The sequence below is a fragment of the Phalacrocorax carbo genome, chromosome 8 (genome assembly GCF_963921805.1).
Source record: "Phalacrocorax carbo chromosome 8, bPhaCar2.1, whole genome shotgun sequence".
NCBI lineage: Eukaryota > Metazoa > Chordata > Aves > Suliformes > Phalacrocoracidae > Phalacrocorax > Phalacrocorax carbo.
This window is the reverse complement of record NC_087520.1, coordinates 29,468,371-29,490,105: the sequence shown is the minus strand read 5'-3', so window position 1 is coordinate 29,490,105 and position 21,735 is coordinate 29,468,371. Positions and strand designations below refer to the sequence as shown.

The following is a 21,735-nucleotide window of genomic DNA, read 5'->3' as shown; positions in this document are numbered from 1 at the left end:
TAGTACTATTGTGGGAAAGGACTGTGTCTAGGACCCTCCTATAAAACCAGTACAATACTTAATTATACCACACTTAGTGCTCCAGTTATTCCACTTCTCTAGGTCCATTCATTTTCTTTTTGGTTATTTCTCTTATGGGCTGTTTTGCTTTATCTTTGCACTAAATGGGGTGTAAAACTAAGTGCTTCTGATACAAGTTCTACAGGCTTATTTGTTGCTTTTTTCCACCTTTCTTTGTTTAAACAGCAAATGTATTAAGAGAAGAGGCACAGCATACTAAATTCTCATCCCATTCAAAGAACATAGTGCTTCTAAATGAAATTCTTCAAGAGGCAAAAAATGACAGTATTAGAGTCATCAGTGCAAACCTTATCCTGTCCCCTCCCTCATAAATATTCCAACTATCAGATTGTTGCAATCTTTCATGAAACACATCACTATCTATCAGCATATGGACATACTAAATGATGGAACATTAACCTCTAAATACTTGTTTTCTAACTGTACTTAAAAGCACAAAATGAAAATATTCTATTTAATTTTTTCAGTGATGTCTACTATGTCTTAAATATATAATTTTCTATACAAAATAATACTGCCAAAATTAAGAATAGAATAAGTTTAGCCTCTAGCAATCCGCTATCAATTTTCACCGATACCATAAAAATTTAACATATGAACTATATGTCATATGAACCATACACCCAGTGACCCTAAGATTAAGTAGATTTCTCCACTACCAATAAATGAAGCCCTACGTTGAACTGTTTCTGCCTTTTCTCAGTTGCATTGTGATATTGCTAACTAAATCCTGTAATGTCACAAGAAAGCCTTACTTGTGCTCAGGCTTAGAAACTTTGCAACATAAACATCACAACTAAAAAATTACTATTCCAATAAGAAGCAAAAATATGGTATGATGTAGCCGCCTGCCCCACAATACCTCTACACATAGTACTGTGTCACTTCAGATGCACAAATAATTGATGCACTATACAAGTCAGGCCTGCAAATAGGTTTGCCTTCCAAACTGTGCTTCAAACCTCAGTACATTTAATAGTTCTGTACCAAAATGCCAAATCCCTCAACAAAAATTCTGGCCACATTTACATACTTCAAAAAAATGGTACTGAAACACAGAAACATGGAAAAGTGTAATATTAGAAAGTTGTAAATTCAAACTACACTTCAGCAGCATAAAGAGGGATTAATCAAGAACTGTGATGGTGAACTTCTAGAAGAAAGAATTTAAGAAGTGATATCCATTCCAACAGTGCCATGTCATGCTGCTAGGCTTAATTGCAGCACCTTGTCTCCGTCAGCTGGAAAAACATTTGCTGTGCTGTTTGCAGATAGTGCTGGCAACCATTCTTTTGCCTATCCATCATGATGACATGTGATCCCCTGAACACTCCAGATATACATCTGGACAGCTAATCCTATTTTGCTTTAACACAATATACAGTGATAGTGACCATATTGGTCCTAAATTAGTATCAATATCTTTTTATTTTGTACTAGAAGGAGGTGGGTACAGCTTTAAAAAAGGAAAAGGAAAAGGAAAAGGAAAAGGAAAAAGAAAAGGAAAAGGGGAAAAGGAAAAGGGGAAAAGAAAAAGAAAAAGAAAAAGAAAAAAGAAAAAGAAAAAGAAAAAAGAAAAAGAGACTTCTGAAACACTTTTTGAATCTTACCTTGGTGAACACTAAGTAGAAATCTAGGAATTTTGTCTCAGAGAGAAAAATTATCTAAATTGTCTGGAAAATCTTATTGACCCAGTCAGATTGCGTGAAGCTTGTGATGAAATACAGCCCCATGCTTTCTTGCCTTATGCACTTGTGCGTTGTGCTCAGAACACACTCAATGAAAAAATGAAAAAAACCCACTATTTTACTGTGATAAACACTACAATAGGATGGTGTTTGCACAGGCATGTGCAAGTTGCTGTTCTTCAGGTGGCTTGGAAACATTACATTCAAGGTTTGTTAAATGGAAGTTTATAGACACCAGAGGCAAGGAATCTTAAGGTTTCATATATTCAATTTTTTTAAGTAGAACAATGAGTACATCAATGCTACAACAATAAAAATTAACCAAACAAGAAAAGTAAAGTAATTAAAGCTGAGCAGTAAGACATGAATTCACAGGTAGAGAAAACTTCTGCAATGCATAGTCAAGAGCCTGAGTAATTAGGTGTAGCTGTAGAGGATTGTTAATGTGCCCTTTATTGTATATCTATGAAATCTACTTCACTGAGAAATCAAGTACATTGGTTTTGTGTCTCACTTTGGACAACTACAGAAAATTAGGGAGGAAAGACAGCCCTGTGATTTAGAGCATGGAACAGGATCTAAAAAGCCTTTAGAATCTTATAACTGCTTATGCAGCTCTAGGCAAATGACTTAACTTCACAGAATCACAGAATGGTAGGGGTTGGAAAGGACCTCTGGAAATCGTCTCCTCCAACCCCCCTTCTCAAGCAGGGATACTTAGAGCAGGGGGCAGAGGAACACGTCTAGGTGGGTTTTGAATATTTCCAGAGAAGGAGACTCCACAATCTCTCTGGGCAGCCTGTTCCACTGCTCCGTCACCCTCATAGCAAATGTCTTTCTCATATTCAGTGGGAACCTCACGTGTTCCAACTTGTGCCCCTTTCCCCTTGTCCTGTCATTGGGCATTATTGAAAAGAGTCTGGCCCCATCCTCTTGACACCCACCCTTTAGATATTTATAAGCATTAACAAGATCCCCCTCTCAGTCTTCTCTTTTCCAGGCTAATCAAACCCAAGACTCTCAGCCTTTACTCGTAAGAGGGATGCTCCGGTCCCCTGACGATATTGGTAGCTCTCTGCTGGACCCTCTCCAGTAGTCCCCTGTCTTTCTTAAACTGGGGAGCCTAGAACTGGACACAGCACTCCAGATGTGGCCTCACTAGGGCAGAGTAGAGGGGGAGGAACCTCCCTCGACCTGCTGGCCACACTCCTTTTAATGTACCCCAGGATATTGTTGGCCTTCTTGGCCACAGGGGCACATTGCTGGCTCATGGTCACCTTGCTGTCTACCAGCACTCCCAAGTCCTTCTTAACAGAGCTGCTTTCCAGCAGGTCAGTCCCAACCTGTGCTGGTGCATGGTTTTGTTCGTCCCCAGGTGCAGGATCTTGCACTTGCTCTTGTTGAATTTCATGAGGTTCCCCTTGGCCCAGCACTCCAGCCTGTCCAGGTCCTGCTTCCAGTGTGTCAGCCCCTCCTTCCAGTTTTGTATCATAAGTAAAATAGTTTGACAATCCTTCTGTGTGCTTATGTGGGCTAGGAGGACATATATGTTAAGAATGCTCAGATGGAGAGCATAGAAATGAGCAATAGTATTGTTCCAAGTATACTACTGCAGAACTCACTACACCACAAGTGTTCCATATAATCAAAGCTAGCATGTACCTCAACCTCTGTCTCTACTATTGTAAATATGTGCGTTTGCGGAAACCCTGCATATGATTCCTTGTCTTTATTAGGCAGAAACCTGTATTTCTAGTCACTAGAAATTCTCAGATGGTTTCATCTATGGAAGTCCAGGTAAGCCTGTATTCAGTTCTCCAAAGTGCTGATTATTGTCAGTGCTGGTTCTACATGAGGTGATCTGAATTTCTGCAGTTCCTCTGAATATGAGACAAATGTTAAGTTTGACCTTGTAAATTTAGTACCTCCTCCAGACAGTGTTTCAGATCATCTAGTTCAGGTCTCCGTTCTGAACTGCTTCCCCAGCCCTCTTATTTGCTCTTTTTCTATGTTGACTATAGCAAAGCCAGGATCACTAAGCATAAATTACTCTTTTTGAATACACCCAGGTCACTTCCAAAAGTTGGCACCTAAATTCATCCTAGCATAACACCCAAGGTGGAGAGATGAAGCTAACAAAATTAATTTGATGAAACTGTATTCCTTAAGTCATGATAGCTTGTTTCCTTTTGAAACCAGATTCTGATTCTGATATATGTTTGGCAGCACTTAATTTTTGGATTAGCTCAAATAATTCCAAATAAATAATTTAGTAATCAGGGTATTGAGTAGACTTAATGAGCTCATAGGAATTCTCAGATCAGTAGTATATAACTACAGTATGTATTTGCAACTCTGGTGGGATCTATATCAAGTGTCACATGAGTAAATATTTTAAATAAAAGTCAGTTTCAGCTGTTTATCCTAAGGTAGCACTGCAGTCAGGAATGATCTTCACTTACTGCATTCTGACCAAATAGGAGTCTAGGCCAGTTGTCCTTTGGAACAAATATGTGAAGTGATACAAAACAGATGAATAGATGTGGTTCATTTTGATAACATGGAAATGAGAGAATATGGTGAAGATTTTATTCAGCTTAATTTTGCAAATCCTTTCAGATTTTTACATTTTATCTTAAGGTGATGAGGACAAATCTATAGAGACTGATATATTTATAGTAGTTGAACGTTATTGAGTAATTTTGGTTGGAATGCTTTGGAACAGACACAGGCAATGACAATGACAACAATGTGAGATTAGCTTTAACATTGAGCATATAAGGAAGTCTGTGTAATAATCTTATCCAGTCAATCCAAATCACATAAAAAAAAAAAAAAACAACCAAGAAAAAGCCACTATGTCTGCCATAACAATAGTGTAATAAATTATTAGTTTGGCATAACAACAGAATGGAGGAAAAGAGTACAGCACATCAGCTTGAATCAAAACACTGATGAGGCAACATATTTTAAGTGATTGAATTCTTACGTCTCTGAAAATGTTTAGTGCTCCTCCTCCCTCAGGCTTTGTTTCCCTGCAATGATTGCAATCATTTTCAAGTAAAGATGCAGACACCTCTGCTCTCACCCTGGTCTGATCCTTAAAATGTGAAGTTCTAAAAATATTTTCCTCAATAAAGCACAGTGATGAAAGGTGCTTACTCTATCTAAAACATTCATTCCTTTATGGTTTTATAATTAAAAGTTATATAAGATCTTTACCTGAATGCTTGTGGATTTGACTGGAACTTTCTCTCAGACCCTCTAAGATGCTATTGTGTGGTTGGAAGATCAGTTTTATGTTTATCCTCTTGTTTCTTTGAAGCCGTCAGTGAGCCTGTGAAATGGGGAGAATACCACATAATCAGAAAATTATCCACTACCAGTTATCTATTACCCTATGCCTTTTCTAAAAGGAACAAACCGTATGCCATACTGACAGTACTTCAGACAGCTAATACAATAAGGTCTCAAGAGTTTTCAGCAGTCTTCAACTTGAATAATAAACACTAGATAGTTTATAACACAGTAGCTAAAGCTAAGCCCTTTAAGGAGCACCCACATAACCTTTGAGTACTTAGTACACAGCACTAACAGTGAAAATCATAGTAGAACAGTTGTTTCTTAGACTGGGGACTTTCCTCTTTAGGCTGAAGCGCAGCCAGATTCCAATCCCAATAAACTAGTCTTCATAGAAAGTTGTGTTTCTGTAACAAGCGTATTAACAAGAGGAGACTTTTGCCTCCAAGGCTTTCATTGTTAGATTACTCTTTATATTAGATTGTCACAGAAAAGGCTTTTTACAATGTAAAGGGTCTGAAAAATAACAGCGGAAATGACAGTTAGTGACTGACAGGAATCTAAGAGAAAGTCCACAGGATATAATTTAGGAAACAAGGTAGTAACATTTTGTAAAAAACTCTTCAATGTGAAAAGAGGGAAAAGAGGATTCTCTTTATCAAAACTAAACAGTGGAAAACTCTTTAAGGGCTCCCAGTTCAAAGGAACTTTTTCTGCTTTAAATACTCAGGTCATTAATATAAGCATTGCTTCTATACCTCTCTGAGGAATTTCAGTGTTACACAGGTGCTAGTTCAATGCACTGTGAGAAAGTTACTATGATGACTTTGTCTTTCAGATAGCCAAATCACTGAGGCGCATACACTCCTAAGTGCTGCTTCCAAGGGTGCAGCGCAGCACACTGAGAACCACTGGAGATACAACTGAAAGGTGCATCCTTTTCCAGTCCCTGGCCATTGCCCTGTTGTAGCTGGTGAGGCAGTGCTGGGACTGCTGCCTGATCTTCCAAAAATGGTGTCAGGAAATGAAGGTATTTTTTCCATCTCAAACTCAACTCAAGAGTTAGACAATGAAACTCATACTGCTGTCAATAAAATTTTGGCCAAAGGTATGGAAAACACCTGGTGAGAAAGTTGTAAAATGACTGAAAATACAAGTCTCCAGGTGAGAAAGAAAATCCTATTCCTATCCAAGGATTATGTGTAGAAAACACATGACAGAGCTGTGCCTCAGCTAATGCTATATAAACTGTGACAGGCTATCTTGTAGTACATTTATGCATGTGTTTTCCAGTTGCATCACTAAGGAAGTATTCACAGTATCTACAAACAGATGATTGCATACATTGTATCAGAGACCCCAGGCAAATTATTCAGTACATTTCCAACAAGCTGTTAATAGCTATGGGTTCAAAAAGCTGAATTACTCCATAATAATTATTTGCTGTTGGATTTACCTTACCATCCTCAGTTTCTTTACAGTTATGTAAGGTTTACCTTGACCAGGTAAATTAAAAACAGTTATCTGCTTTCTACTAGAATTATTAACATATCTTAGAAAGTATCAAAATCACATCAGTTTTCTAACAACATTCAGCCCTGTGGCAGTTAACTCATTCTCTAACACAGTGCTTCCCCTTAATCAGGCTATAGTGGCAAAGCTGTAGAGCCTGAATTTAGACTGAGAAATCTTGCTTTCCAACCCTTATCATCTTCACTGTTGATGCCAAGCTGCATAGCTTGGCGAGTCACAACCTATGTCTACAACAAACGTGGGAACTGCTCTGTCTGCTGTTCCTGACACTGTGTAGTGCTCGTATTCCATGCTTCCAGTCTGGAACCCACTAGGTGACACAGCATAAGGTATTTTCTTGATGCTTGGGTACTGATAATGAAGTCCTGTTATGTTCTTGTATTTCTTTCGTGAGCTGTTGTCTGATGTTGCTACTTACAATGTGTCTGATATTATTTTCAGTGGCCTTGGCATGCTATTTACTGGAAGTCAAATTTTGCAAAACCCAAAACTTTCTGAAACTTTATCTTTTTTTATGTTTGCTAACTAAATAGGGAGGGCTATTATGGAGTACATGTCCCATGTCAGAATGAGAAAATTAATTTCACTCTGTTCTTAGAAATGTGTAACTACTGTGGGGGAGAATAACATCAAAAGTCACGGCGAACTGTATGATTCTGAAAGGGAGATTAGAAAAAAGGACTCACAATAGAAAAAAAAAGAAAAGAAAAATAAGAAATCTTTCCATCTAGCATTAACATATTCAAGGTAAGAATAATGCATATTCTTAACAAAACTGATACAGATTTACTTTGCAGCATTGCATATAAATATACACATACTCACACCACGTTTCTTAAAAACAAACAAGCGAAAAGTAAAAAATGTATCTGCCAAAGGAAGTTTATTTATGTTCAAACTGTACTGGAGAAATTAGTCAAGGGCAATTCATGCATGTGAAAATATGATTTCTAACACTGCCAAGGTCAATAAGACCTTAGGGAGTAAATGCTAACCATACAAATCAAAGCTGCCTAGAGGAAGTTTTGAAGATGAGTGGAAAGGCTTTAATATTTTTTAAAAGCCTGTTAATAATCCAAATGAATAAGCAATGATACAAGAAGAGCAGATAACTTGTTTATGAAAGGAACAAGCCACTGCTAGATGTCTTTCTCTCCATGGACTGGATTTCCCAAGCCCAAAATCATACACTTCTCTCCTACATTTCTTTTCAGTCCCACAATTCCCGACATTATACCCACTTAAACCAGAGAAAGCAGTGGCACTTAATCAGGCTGTTTAAAGGAGAGGTCAGATGGTTCAGAAGGGTTTCACTTGACTGCCTGAGCCTACCCTGACATTTGCCCTGTGATAAGGTCCCATCCCACCCTTATGGTAGGAGTATATTCACAGAAGTTAGTATCTGATTCTTTCTCCAACCTGAAAAATTAATAAAAATGCCACCAGTGTAAATGAATCTGAGCTGTTGAATTAGTTAGGTTGTAAAATTTTAATAAAGAGACAACTTTAGTGACCAAAGTACTTTTATAGGAATTTTTCATGTTTTCCCAAGATGTCTTAACAGAAATGAATTTCATCTGAAAATGCATATTGGATACAGATAATATTTTTTTTCCATTTTCCCATGATAGATGATAAAAAAGCAAATGGCTACTTCTGACTAGCTGTCTCCAGACACACTTTTGGTTGCCACTGTTGAAATATCTAAGCATCTCTTAAGTTTCAGGTAGTCTTTTCAAAAGATTGGATAAGTTAAAACATACACATTTCCCACACAGCTCAGATATCTGGGATACACATCTAGTAAAAAATATCTGAAATCAAAGTGATTTTTAAGTGATTTAACTTTTTTAAGCAACTCAGTTTGAGTCATTAAAAATAGCATGAATTACTAACAAGATGAGTTTGTTTCTGAGTCAGACCCTCCAAAACCTAAACAAAGATTAATTCAGAATAGAGCTGGCAATTAGAACTCACTGTGTATTTATTAGTTTCTGTTAATAATTAATAATAGGTTTTTGAATGTTCCTGTATTGTGCTATTATCTTACATTTTAAAAAATACAATCCATAACAACATCTTTATTTTATTATTGAAGAGATTAAAATAATTTTTTATGTTGCTTCTGTGTAGGTAATCTGTTAAATTGCCACAGTCTCTTTCATCACATCAACGTCTAGGAGTTGACTAGATATACAGATTCCTCTGATTTAGGGGTAGGGTAAATTAATCCAGCATATTCAGAACCTCAGCATGAGCAAGCAGCAGAAGTCAGAACAATGAGAACATGAGGATGTTGTGGACAGCAAATGAAAGTAGATACTTACGGACCAGTTGAGTCCATAAGTCCATAAGTCCATAAGCCCACAGGGAGAAGACTGTAACCTGAAGTCATGCAGCCAACTTAAATCTGTTGGAAAAGGGTGCAGCCTGAAAAGAAGTAAGGCAAAAGAGGAACCATCAGCCAAACGTGCAAAACTACTGTGTCCTACCTTATAGAGTTATGACTCCAGGAAGAAATTGGGTAGAAGTTGAGCAGATGGTTGTGGAGTGTGTGTATCTGAGAGGTAGGCAAGCCTCGTTGTTAATCTTGATGTCAGAGATGCTTGTGTTACTGCATGAAATCTTCTTTGGCCTTTTAATCTTTCTCTGCCTAATCTTTCTCTGTTCTCATTCATTTCCTCTGTTCCTTGGTCTCAGGGCCACTCTGGAGTCAGAAATTAGAGAATTTGATTCAAATTTCCAAAAGGGTGAAAGAATATTTGATCACACATAAGTATACATTAATCAGCAAGGGTAGTAGTCATCAAAAAGTAAGTGCCATAACCCCCTACTTTTTTTTCCTACATAGATGTGCACTGATTCCAACTCCTATAAGACAACTCATTGAACTCAAGAAAGAGGAGGTTTTCACAGTCCTCTCGCTGTGGAGAGTGTAAGAGTGCTGGATAAACTGCACGGAAATTACAGATGGAAAATACAGTAAGACCCCATTACACTTATTACAGTCAGGGTTATCCTGGCAAATACCTTGCTGAAGAACATATGGAAAGCCCAGAGTCACAGCTGTCCAAGACTTCTTGGGGGTCTTGAGACTAGACCTGTACACAGTTGGTTACTCACGTAAAATTTCTCCCTCCCTCCTTTCCTCACTGCAGAGGAGGAAGAGAAGCTAAAACATGGGTCCTCTTCCTTGAGAAGAATTATTAAAGATCAAACATTACTTGCATGAGGTTTCCAGTGAAATTTTGCCAGAGAACAAAGGGCTATATGAGCCAAGGCAAACCAGAAGCTCTACAAGTGGAGGAGGACTGTGTTTATTGGCTGTGTTTGGGAATCAGTTGAAGTCAGACTACAGAGCCAACAGCAGCTGTTTCTAAATTTATTTATTTTTTTTAATCGCAGCACAGCATGCAAGTAATTTGTTATGGACTTGAACTGGAGAAGCCAAGTAGGTAGTACTGTGGAACCGAAATCCAAAAAGTATAGTATTTCAGTTGGGAGACCTGTAGCTGGTAAGCTGAAACAGCTATTTCTGCTTGCATTCCATTTTCTGGCTTGGTCACAGCACTCTTGTATCCTCGTATATTTAACTTAAGTGCCCAGATATTTCTTCTTGTGCACTTCTTTGGCTTTTTTCAATGCATACAAACATGTTCACAATGTTTTACAACTACCATCAGACTTCACTACCAGCAAAACCAGTCTCTGTTTTTTTGTTTATTAGAGCGCAATGAAGTTTTCTGCCTGTGGATGCATCTAGAGTTTCCTGAAACATTTTGCCTAGTATTCCCAACGTATTCTCTTAAAACTGATCAGCTGCTCTAAGACGAAAATACCAGTGCTCCCTGCCTGCACACACCGTTTTGAAAGGTAGAAGGAGTGAAGTTGTACAGACTACAGATGATGTAAAATTAATACATAACCCATTAACAGGAACAGTATCATACTTACTTGAGCCCCTCTGTAGCTGTTGGGGTTGACTGTAGCGGTTTCCCTCAAACCCTCTCCTCAACTAATCTCTCACATCCACAGTTTGGTAGGCTTTCTGATGGGGCATGCAAGGAACACATTGCTCTCTGCATATAAGTTAGAGGCCTATATGGGGCATCATCTTTGGAGACATTTTTAATCCTGCATGAATTCCTTAGTGTGGTTGCACTACCCACCTTCCAAATGGCTGACAAAATCCACACCATCATCTCGGATGTGACAACAGGTAAGTGTTAAATGAGGTGGTCCTAAATGCAGATTTAATTGCCCAAAGAGGCAGGCAGAAAGACAGGTATTTTCAAAGAGTGTTTATTGTTACAGTAGCTAATCTGAAGTGTTTCAGAGTTACTTTAGGACGAATTCAGGACTAACACAAGCAGAAAGAACCTGAAAAAAAAAGTAATAGCCTGTACCTTGTTTTCTTATTTAGGACCAGTGTGTCATACAATAGTTTATATAAATAGGTAGGAGTAATAAATCCAAAGGGGCATGACCAATTAAAATGTACATTATTTTAAGAAATCCGAGGCAGATGAATTAATATGATTTTTCAACCCTTCGATGATAGTTTATATTATCTGAGGATCTGTCCCTAAGTGTTAAACCAGCATCCTTGACATTTTTTTTTCCCCAATTCTAGAGTTTAAAGACACTTTGAAGTTCAACAGTACAGGGTAAGAGAAACACTACTGCACGCTGCTTCTGGGTGATAACACAGCTCTCATCTCCACCGAAATCACTACACAATCATTTGGGTTTTCTAAAAGATGGAGTGAAGACCTCCTAACTATGTGCACAAAGGCAATTTTAGCGAAGTAAAATACAACTATATTATCTAGAATTTCTTTTGGACATGATTAGTAACAAATGTCCCATGTTCTATGAAAATGTGCCAGGAAATTTTAATTGCCTGCAAGTATCCAAGGTTGCCATTTAACACATCATCTGAAAGATTAATTTATTGGGCCCACACTTAACTACCGTGTAACCTGCATTATGGTTTACAAGACAGAGTGATTTGGTTTTACATGACAGTTATTGGGCCTACTTCTACTTGCAGTTATGCCAGTGAAAAATTTGGAACAAGTCCATGGCTCCATAAAATCGGGGTAAAATTAGACTCAGGCCCACCATGCAATTTAGTAGTAATTGGTATTACAAATTAAGCCAGTCTTCTGCTTTCCCACTTGCTAGCAAGTGGAACCAAGCACCAGATAACACATACTTCTAAGATAAAAGAATCCTACATTAAACCTTAGCCCTTCCACAGGGACCCAGGCTCATGTACCTTGTCTGACATGACACAGTATGTGCTGAGACCACTGCATGCTTGTATCCTTTGGGAGGACCCCATCATGAAAGTGCAGAAGAAAAGTGAGGAATTCAGAAAGGGATTTTTTATTATAATAACATTTACCTGCATATCACTTAAGAATTACAGATTATTTTTATTAACATCAAATGTTTTGAGCCACTTTCTCTTATATGGTTGGAGCTTACCTTTTCTTGTGAGTTCAAGGTTTTCCACAGCTTTAGGTCAGGCAGGACTTTGTCTTCTGTTTCCTGACAGGGTTATCATGCTATACAGAACAGCTTTTCTCCTAGGATGACTTTTGCTTTTTTACTTTTTCTTCAAATTCAGAAGCTCCAGACCTTCATGGGGCCAGCAGTACAGATCCAGGCTTCATGAAGTGGTTCTGCTTTTGGGGTGCTTTCAAAGTTGATGTCCTAACTTGCAGTCTTTGCTTCTTTGCAGTATGTCATCCTGGTAGGGTTTCCTGAAATGGAAAATCACAGCTTACACCTCAAGAAAAAAAAGAGCAGGTGATTAGCATGTTCTGTAGTAAAAAACGTTGAACATTATCCACTACCCACAATCAGTTTTTATGATCTCCAAATACTAAACACAAATAAGTAGTACTCAGGTGCTCTGCCTGATAGAAGCTTTCTTTGTATATCAATCATTAACGTTATATATTTCTGCAATTTATTTATTGTAATACTCAAGTCAGAAGCCCAAATATATAACAGGACTATAAAAATACTAGTAAGTGAACTTTAAATTCAGCATCTGGTGAAGGTGTACTCTAAGAGTGTAATCTAACAGATGGGGGTTTTGTTATCGTTTTCATTTCAACTGTTCTAAAAATAGTAATTTTAATATATAGTCAATGTGGAAGCTTTTGAACAGAACTAGATATACTGTGTTATTCATAATCTGTCCTGTACAAATTGAGCCAGGCATTAGATCACTGCACAAGCCACTGTACTTAACTGCAGCTCTGGGCCAGAGGCAGTGGGAGTAGAAAGGAAGTAGAATGAAAATAAGGTGCTGTATCTAACAACTGAATGTTATCCAAAATAAATGTTGCACATTACATCCATTACAATAAAGATATGTTTATAAAATGAGATTGTTTTATTAATAAAATACTTTGAGAAAATACAGCTTCTCAACAGCAATTTTGTCAGTTAAAAATACAGTGGCATAGCTAGAATTTCTACACTCCCGTGCATCTCATGAGGGAGCGAAATGAATATTAGATGGTCACATACATTATTCTCCAAATCTTCTTTTATATGCCTATTTTAAGTATTTGATTATTGCTTGGCTAATAACAGGTGCTTCTTCAGTCAAAGAACAGACTAGAGAAGATAGTGTAAATTGTAGCATATAATTGTTCACTGACCACCATTGAAAATGTTTAGCTACTACTGTATGACAATCTTCCTCGGATGTCTGCAGCCACTGTTTCATGTAACAGCAATTAAAGCTGTGGGAATCAGGAAAAACCCACCCAGACAGCAACCCCAACCGTTAATTTTTAAGTGCATAGAATACTCCAGAGGACAGGCAAGCCCTTCTGGGGCCAGTAAAAAGAAATCACACCAGTCATTGATTTATTGGGGGCAGGATGTGGGTGGTGAAATGGCTGTGATCCTCCCAGTTCCATAGCACTGCCTAGTACAGCTCATTCCCTGTCTCCCCTTCTGCTCTTTCACCTTGGTCACCACAGTAACCACACAGAGACACATTTTAGCTGCATCCTACATTGAACAATCACAGAACTGAATTTGAATTTAATTCGGTAGGGGCCAAGGAGGCTGGTAGCCAAAAACTATTTCTGAGGCTGTGTTATGGAGGAGGATCTTGAGAGCATGGCAGTTTGGTGAAACAAAGCAGTGAAGGCCTTTTGAGCCAACCATAAATGGATCAGCATGCTGCAGACACAAATAGACTGAAAAAAAGCTGAAAGCTGCCCAGAAAACATCAAGATATGGAGGGACTGAAGCAAGAAGTTACTCTTGGAGTCTGACAATTTTATCTTTCAGCATATTCAGAGATAATCTTCATGGGAAAGATAAATGGATAACCCCACTTTTGAACTGAGAAAATATATGTGGCTCATCCCCTAGCCTCCAACTATTGTAATGAAGTGTTTGGAGATGGACCTATGTAACATAAATAGGAAACATCTCAACTACTCTTCTTCCTGTCTAGTGCCAGCAAATACCTCAGAGATAGACTGGAAGCACCACTAGCTGGTCTCAGTGACAAAGACTACACAGGGTATTGTGGGACAGAAGAAAATGTATGTCTTTACTTTTATGAATGCCAACTCACAGGCTTGCTAGGCATGTTCAAGAGGATGTTAATTTTCTGAACAACTACAGATACTCAAACCATCCTTCCCCATTGCTTCCTACCCTCAGTCAGAACACTCACAAATTACTGTGGGCAATTTTACAATAAGCCAATTTTGTTATCCAACTCTTTAATGCCCAGAGAAGCCTTTTTGTCCAGCAACAATGTAACGGGAAAGGTGCCAACAGATCCAAATGGACTCTGGAATGATTGATTCATCCTAAGGCTTCTAAGCCCCTTTTCCTCAGTATTAATACTAAGATTAATGTGTCCCATCAGTGTGTTGCCAACAGGAACTTTAATAAAAGGAAGAAAAACTAGTTGGCTCAGCTTTCTTTCTACTTAAGGTTAGGACATCCTAAAAGCAGTAGCCTACAAAGGCTTTCCCTTTAATTTACTTATTACTTTACAAAATGAAAGTAATTTCATTTAATTTAATGAAAACACACAGATTACAGGAATGTAAGTTCGTCACTGCCTAAGGTAATTCATTAGCCAATTTTTAAAAGGATAATTGTCATATATTTGCATATTTTAAAATTGTGCATATGCATCTTAAAAGTTTTTAAAAACTTAGCCTAGACAAATTTATTTGAACATAACCAAAACACAACATACACAATACTTAGGAAGGATGCCAGGTTCATAATGACAATGAGTGAAATCCATAGAGTAAATGAGAGACAGGATGTATCTAGAAACTAACATTAAAGAATTTGTTAGATGTGAAGGAATACTTTTTTATATAAGTATCATTAAACCTTGGTCCCTTTCAAGTCTGTTTATCTGTATCTATTACCATGGACAGTACAAGTGTACCATGTGGACACTTGCCCTTTACTCCATGTATGCCATTAAAGTCTTCAACTACCAATGAATCACAATCACTGGGCTAGATTTTGCCCAGGATGACCTTGTACTTAAGAACTCCTTCTCTCCACTAGCCCTTCAACTACACAGTTTCTAAACCTTACATCCTCAAGTCTTCAATTTCAAAGTTCAAACTCATTGAAGTCTGTCCAGAAAAGCTTGAAGAACACACCTAATAAATGCTATTTGAAAATATAACAAAAAAAGCCAACCAAAAACTCTGAGGCCAGAGTTGCAGAGACAGTGTAGTGACAGTCTAACAAACCACAGTGTGACAAAATCACCTACATGGACTGTGAAGGATACTGCAGACTGTATATTGCATATTTAAATGCATAAAGTATACCCATTTGGCATGTAACTGCAAAGACGCCTAAGCCATTTAAAAGTAAGCATTCAAATTCTTTCCTGATCACATTGCTATACTACAAAATGTCCCCATTTCTACCTGAGAGATGTTTCAAGCTCTTTTTCTTATGGTCACCAACCTTCCTGACTTCTTTTGTGGTAAAAGTATGTATGCATGCTCTCATACTTTTCTTTCTTCCCATCCCCTATACCAATTGTTGCCCTAGATCAGGCACAGAAACTGCAGAATTGCTGGGTGGTGGTGATGGGTGAGTGGAGCAGAAACTCCATTTCCCCCTAAAAGGCAGAGGTCGCTCAGCTGAAAGAACAAAAGGGCCTTTTACTCCTATAAAGAAAATAAGAGGAAAAAGGTCTTCACAGTGAAGATGAAAAATATTGTATTTGAATCCTGGAAGAACTTGTTCATCCTACATTGGAGAATAATGTCTTCACAGCACAATTCAAATAACCTTTAGTTTTTCAAATATCTGCAATTGGCAAAAAGGATAATATGCATCTGTTTACATTTATTTTTATTTTTAGAAATTATTTTATGATCACGATATGTATGTTACACTAAGACATTTCATGTTATTCCATTCAAATGAGGAAGCTAAAATTTCTTAATCATCTCAGGCACTTAGATTTGAAACTTCACCTATTTGGCTGTTATTGCATTGATAATATAGTGTAGGCTTTGATTTCTTGCCTCAGATTTTTAATGATTACTTGCGTACTCCTACAAAAATAGGACTTGCAGCTGGCAAGAAAAAAAAACCCCACTGGGAATGTAACTTACGTCCAAAGGTCTAAATGGATATATGAAAGTGCCAAGTATTTGCCCAAATTCAGGATAATATCAGATTCAGTGAACCCCACTTTTTCGTTTTCTAAAATATCTTACAATAATTTTGAAAATTCTCAAATGTTTTCTAAAAATACATAAAATGTAATCCTTGAATTGCCAATGATTTGTAATTACAAATGTCAAATGCTTGCAAAGAAAGGATTTTGTACGGTGTTGGTTCATGATGTAAATGAATTGTTACATTTCTAGTCTTTTATTAGATACATTAAGTAAATCAGTCAATATATAAATTGTGAACTGTAAAAGGTAAAACTGGCATTTAGCACAGAGAACTTTCAAACAGCAGTAATTATATAATTTCTTTAATAAAGGATGCCAGCAATATCACATGACACATCTAATCTAACCACAGAAGTGCAGATTTGGTTAGGAATACTTACATTTGAAACCAGAGTTCTCAGTTTATGCTGTGCTCAGTGAATATCAGCAAAACAGAAATTCAGAATGTTACAGTCAGAACAAAAATTTCCTGCATACAAGTTGTTGAGCTTTTCATTTTAAGCTTTACATTTTGTAGTCTCCCACTATTAAGCTTTTTACTATTTCTATTAATAAAGAGAGGCAGATATATACTATGATAATAATGAATTTTTAATTAAGTATGATTTTGTCTGATATAAAAAGATGGAAAGAGAGGTAGACCCACTGAGCCCAACTAGAATGATTTATCCCAGTTTCTGCAGTGAGCTTGGAAAGAACTCATCAGATAAATGACTTGAGGAATTAACCTACCTCTAAATTTTATTTCACCAGCTTAAACCACAAACAATGATTTCTTGTAAAATCCAATGCTCATCTGTATTTGAAATTGGGGTAGACCCAGAATCTGGTCTTTTCTAATGAAAGCTGAATAGCCTGCCTCTACCTTCCTGCATTAAGCTGTTTTCTGTTAGAGGTTATTAGGTTCTATTGGGAGGAAAAAATGCCATCCACAATTCCTATTTTATTTCCATACCATCTCCATTTCTCCACTTTATTATTGCTGATGTTTTTTGCTCATTTGCACTTCCTATCTCATGCTGCCTTTGAAGAGCAACAGAAGACAATTTGTCCCCATTCAATACCCCAGATTTTGAGACAGTCTGAACATGGATCCAAAGGTTCATAATGGGCTGAAACAAATCACCACTGTAAAAACCCTGAAGTATGCAACAATCCGGCCTGAGACGCCTCACAGTGTGAGCCTACTTGATCTTGAGAGTTGAGAGCAGAATGTGTTTGGCACCGATGGGATTATTTCCTTTTTGGAGAGCAGATCATGCAGCCATCTACCCAGGGTAAGGGGGAGCCCTACAACTATGTTTTTCTGAACTAGTTAAACCATCTCTAATTAATTATGATGGTTTCAGCTAAAAATTTCCAGATGAGCAGTTCAAGCTGGACTCAAGACTGAACAATCATTGTGTTACTGTAAGGCTCTGGTGTATTCCAAGTCCTAACTTTTTGATTCAATGAAAATACCAAAAAATGAGCAGCATATGTTATCTCAATCCAGGAGATTTATAAAACTCAGATATCTTGTGATTGTGCTGCTACTTTAGCAGGGTAAAGATTCCTTTTAACCCCCTTAGCTTTCGCAAAATTCCCCTCTAGCTGCATCTTAAAAATGTCAAATATACTTTACTGTTTCCAGATAAACACATCACTTTTGGCAGAATTAGTAGACAAGAAAGGTAGGGGCACTGTTGTTACAGGAGTTCATATAAAAAAAGAAAATTTTAATGTTTCAAAATTTAAGACTTTCCTAAAGTTTGAAAATACATCCTCCCTGACTCCAACTGTATTATTGTCAAAAGCATTATGAAGTGTCCCTTTGGAAAAGTAAATCTGATTAATTAGCATCAGTCTCCATTGTAGAATTCAACAGCTATATAAACAGCCATAGACTTTTCTTAACAAGTATTCTATTATTGTTTTCAGCATTGTTAAAATCTAAAATGATTTAATTGTTTAACCATTCTGTGCATTGTTTGCAAAGTTTGTCAAGTGAAAAGAATTTTTCTTACAGTGTTCTAGAATAATACTGAACAACACTTTTTCTTCAGAATTGCTCTATCACAGTATACAGAAGCAGGCTTGCTTTTACATAGCAATTCTGCATATAAAGGGAAAGAAAGCAGAAAAACTGGAGACAACTGACAAGGGAAAATGCCAGGAAACAGACAGTTTCCACTGCAGTACTCTATTTCAATAGAAAGCCTGTGTCATTTGTGATATCAATGACACAAAAAATGCTGCTTTGATAGTTGTCTAGCAAGAATATGGTGATTTCAGCTGCAGTTCTGCAGCAGAAAACTACCACTACCTGGTAACGGTGCTTGGATATTGACTCTGTCATGACAGTTTTGCTTTTGTGCAAGAGGCTAAGTACATGGAGGTCACTGCCCACAGAAATCCCCACATCTCACAGAAACTACTGCTTTGAAGGCACTACTGCCCCATATCCTTGCTGATCTGAGTTCACAGGCAAATAAAGCAGGGCTACAGCTCTCAACCAGAAGAAAGACAACCTCTCTGGAAAAGGATTCACATCACCAGCTCCTCCTGGTGCCAGCTGGCTATGGGCCTGTGAGGAGTAGCTTGTACTGCCTGCACGCACCAGTTTAATGCTGGAACTGCAAAGCTTCATTTTTTAGCTTCGGCAATCTAACACCTTTCTTTAATATTCACTTCATACAAACAATTTCAGAAATCCCGTGGCACTCTGCACAAATTCAACTAACACATAGTTCCATTAAAAATTAAGAGAGCAAAAATATGTGTATATGTTTACTTCCATATTAAAACACACAGAAAGTCTTCAACTGTGAACTGTAAATGTAAATATGAATTGGGGGGGGGGGGGGGGGGGAAGGAATAGAAGCAAACACTCCCAGTGTTTACTTGCTTGTAACACAAAAAGCAGGATTTCACCATTCACCACAGCAACCATAAATAATATGGCCATCTTTAATCTGGCCTCCAATATCTGACCAACCTTGATTTATCTACAGACAAAACCAAGCATCTCTAATTTGCTTACCAATCACTGCAATTCTTTTCTTACCCACCAATAATTCTGCCATCTTTAATTTACCAATAAATAATTCTGCACTCTCAAATTTACTAACCGATAATGTGACCAATTTGCTGACCAATGATTGTGTCAACTGGTAATAGTGCCCCTAGCAAAGAGTAATTTGCCAAGCAATACTTGGACCTTTTACCCCCCTAGCAATAAAGAACTTTAGTAGTCTTTGATTCAGTATCTACTACTATGCTCTGAGACGGCTTAATGTGGCTAATGAGTTTTTTTACAGAGTATTTGCATTCTGTGGAAGTATTTGTTTACATTGACTGCTTAGAAATTGCACAGGTCTCTCTTAAATGTCCGTGAACTAGAATACTGTTTTCCCTTTTAGCAATATTAGCATTTGAGGGAAGCCTATTTTTTCTGTTAGCAGTATTCCTTTGCATATTGCTAACTCCTCTGTTAGTACTGTTGTCATCATGCTGGGATTTGGCGACTATTCCAAAGTGCTTGGACAGTGTGCATTGGTAAAGCAGTGACACCGCTAGCAAGCTCTGTCACCCTGCTGACCTTACCACCCAAGCTGATCCTGTCTGGGCAGAGATTTGAGCAGAACGAGTTCATATATAAAGCCATGTGCTTGATTTGTTTTTTCTAATTTCTATGTCCCTTGGCTTGAATGAAAAACAGGTCTTGAATTATTGGTTTCTTTAAACAAAAATAATAGCATTTTGAAGTCATGTAGTAACTTCTGCAATCAATTTTACCTCCAAGAAATGTTACCAGTTTTGTGTAATTTTATTAGTTCATATTAAAGCCATTAGTTAACACAACATTAGCTCAGTGAGCAACCGCTCTAACGCCCATTTTACAGGGAAAGTCTACAGAGAATAAGGGCGTAGCAGGAGTGACCATCAGTGCCGAAATTAGTAAAGAATTTCCAAGCTCCAAGCTGCTGGCTCAGACAGCTACAGAAAATGAAATATCTATGGGCTGTGGGCAAAATCACTGCAAAATTATACAAGAGAATATTTGCAAAAAGAGACTGTGAGTCTGCGCAAAAGACAGTAACTGCATCAGCTCACCAGCTCCTTGTAACCAGCTGTCCTGGTTTCAGCTGGGATAGAGTTAAATTTCTTCGTAGTAGCTAGTATGAGGCTATGTTTTGGATTTTTGCTGGAAATAGTGGTGATAATGTGGAGATGTTTTAGTTGTTGCTAAGTAGCACTTACACTGGTCAAGGACTTTTTCAGCTCCCCGTGCTCTGCCGGGTGCACAAGAAGCTGGGCGGGGACACAGACAGGGCAGCTGACCCAAACTGACCAACGGGATATTCCGTACCATATGATGTCATGCTCAGTATACAAAGCTGGGGGAAGAAGGAAGGGGGGGACGTTTGGAGTAAATGGCGTTTTTCTTCCCAAGTAACTGTTATGCATGATGGAGCCCTGCTTTCCTGGAGATGGCTGAACACCTGCCTGCCAATGGGAAGTAGTGAATGAATGCCTTGTTTTGTGTTGCTTGCGTGTGGAGCTTTTGCTTTACCTATTAAACTGTCTTTATCTCAAACCATGAGTTGCCTCACTTTTACTCTTCCGATTGTCTCTGCCGTCCCACCAGGGGGGAGTGAGCAAGCGGCTGCGTGGTGCTTGGTTGCTGACTGGGGCTAAACCATGACACCAGCCTCCTAATACAGTTTCCTGATTAATTTACTGCATATTCCAGGAAATTATTCAAAGCAACATTAATACCAAAACAGAACAAAATTTTGAGACTTCTAACTTTTACAAGAAAAAAAATACTAAATATACTTGCATTTTAAAGTCATATAAAAGTATGAATTGATTCCATCAGAATTTCATCCTGGAAGTAGTAGACTGGAAGCACATTCTAAAAATGCACCGCAGGCCCCCTTCTTTATCTTTTTCTTCCCCATCTTCTGGGATAAGCACAGCGTAGCAGCAGCACTATTGCTTCTCACTTTTTTCTTCCTGAAGTCTCCTGGGATTCTTGAAAGAAGAGGCAGAAATGCCATTTTGGGTGGCTTTTCCTTTAGCGGAGGTTGTAACTAGGGAACGTTAGCCAAGAAGGAAAAGGAGTTGGCCAAGAAGGCAGGAATTCCCAGAAGGCCAGAGGCTTGGTATGTTTAATTTTCTCTTGTGCTGGAGGAACAACCATAATACAACTGAAGGTGTACTGAAGTTTATTTCCTGAACCTAGTTATATGACAAAAGTAAAATATAGAAACTCACTATCTGAGTTTTAAGGATAAATAAAAACTCTGATGATAGCTTCAGTAGTATTTTTGGCAAAGATTTCAAATAGCATTGGGGTTTTTTCCACAAAAGATGATTTTTTTAAAAGCTTAGGCTTGTTAAGTTTTCAGTGACAAACATTT

At 37.9% G+C, this 21,735-nt stretch overlaps 1 long non-coding RNA gene across 1 annotated transcript in view; it reads right to left on the bottom strand.

The window, feature by feature from the left end:
• Window positions 1-4,996: 4,996 nt before the first annotated feature.
• Window positions 4,997-21,735, bottom strand: part of LOC135314775 (uncharacterized) — a 130,944-nt gene continuing 114,205 nt past the window's right edge. Inside the window, exons 3-4 of the long non-coding RNA XR_010374258.1 lie at window positions 12,096-12,373; window positions 4,997-5,106 (exon numbers count right to left, since the gene is read on the bottom strand). This is a non-coding gene — a long non-coding RNA (uncharacterized LOC135314775). The remainder of the gene's footprint in view (window positions 5,107-12,095; window positions 12,374-21,735) is intronic.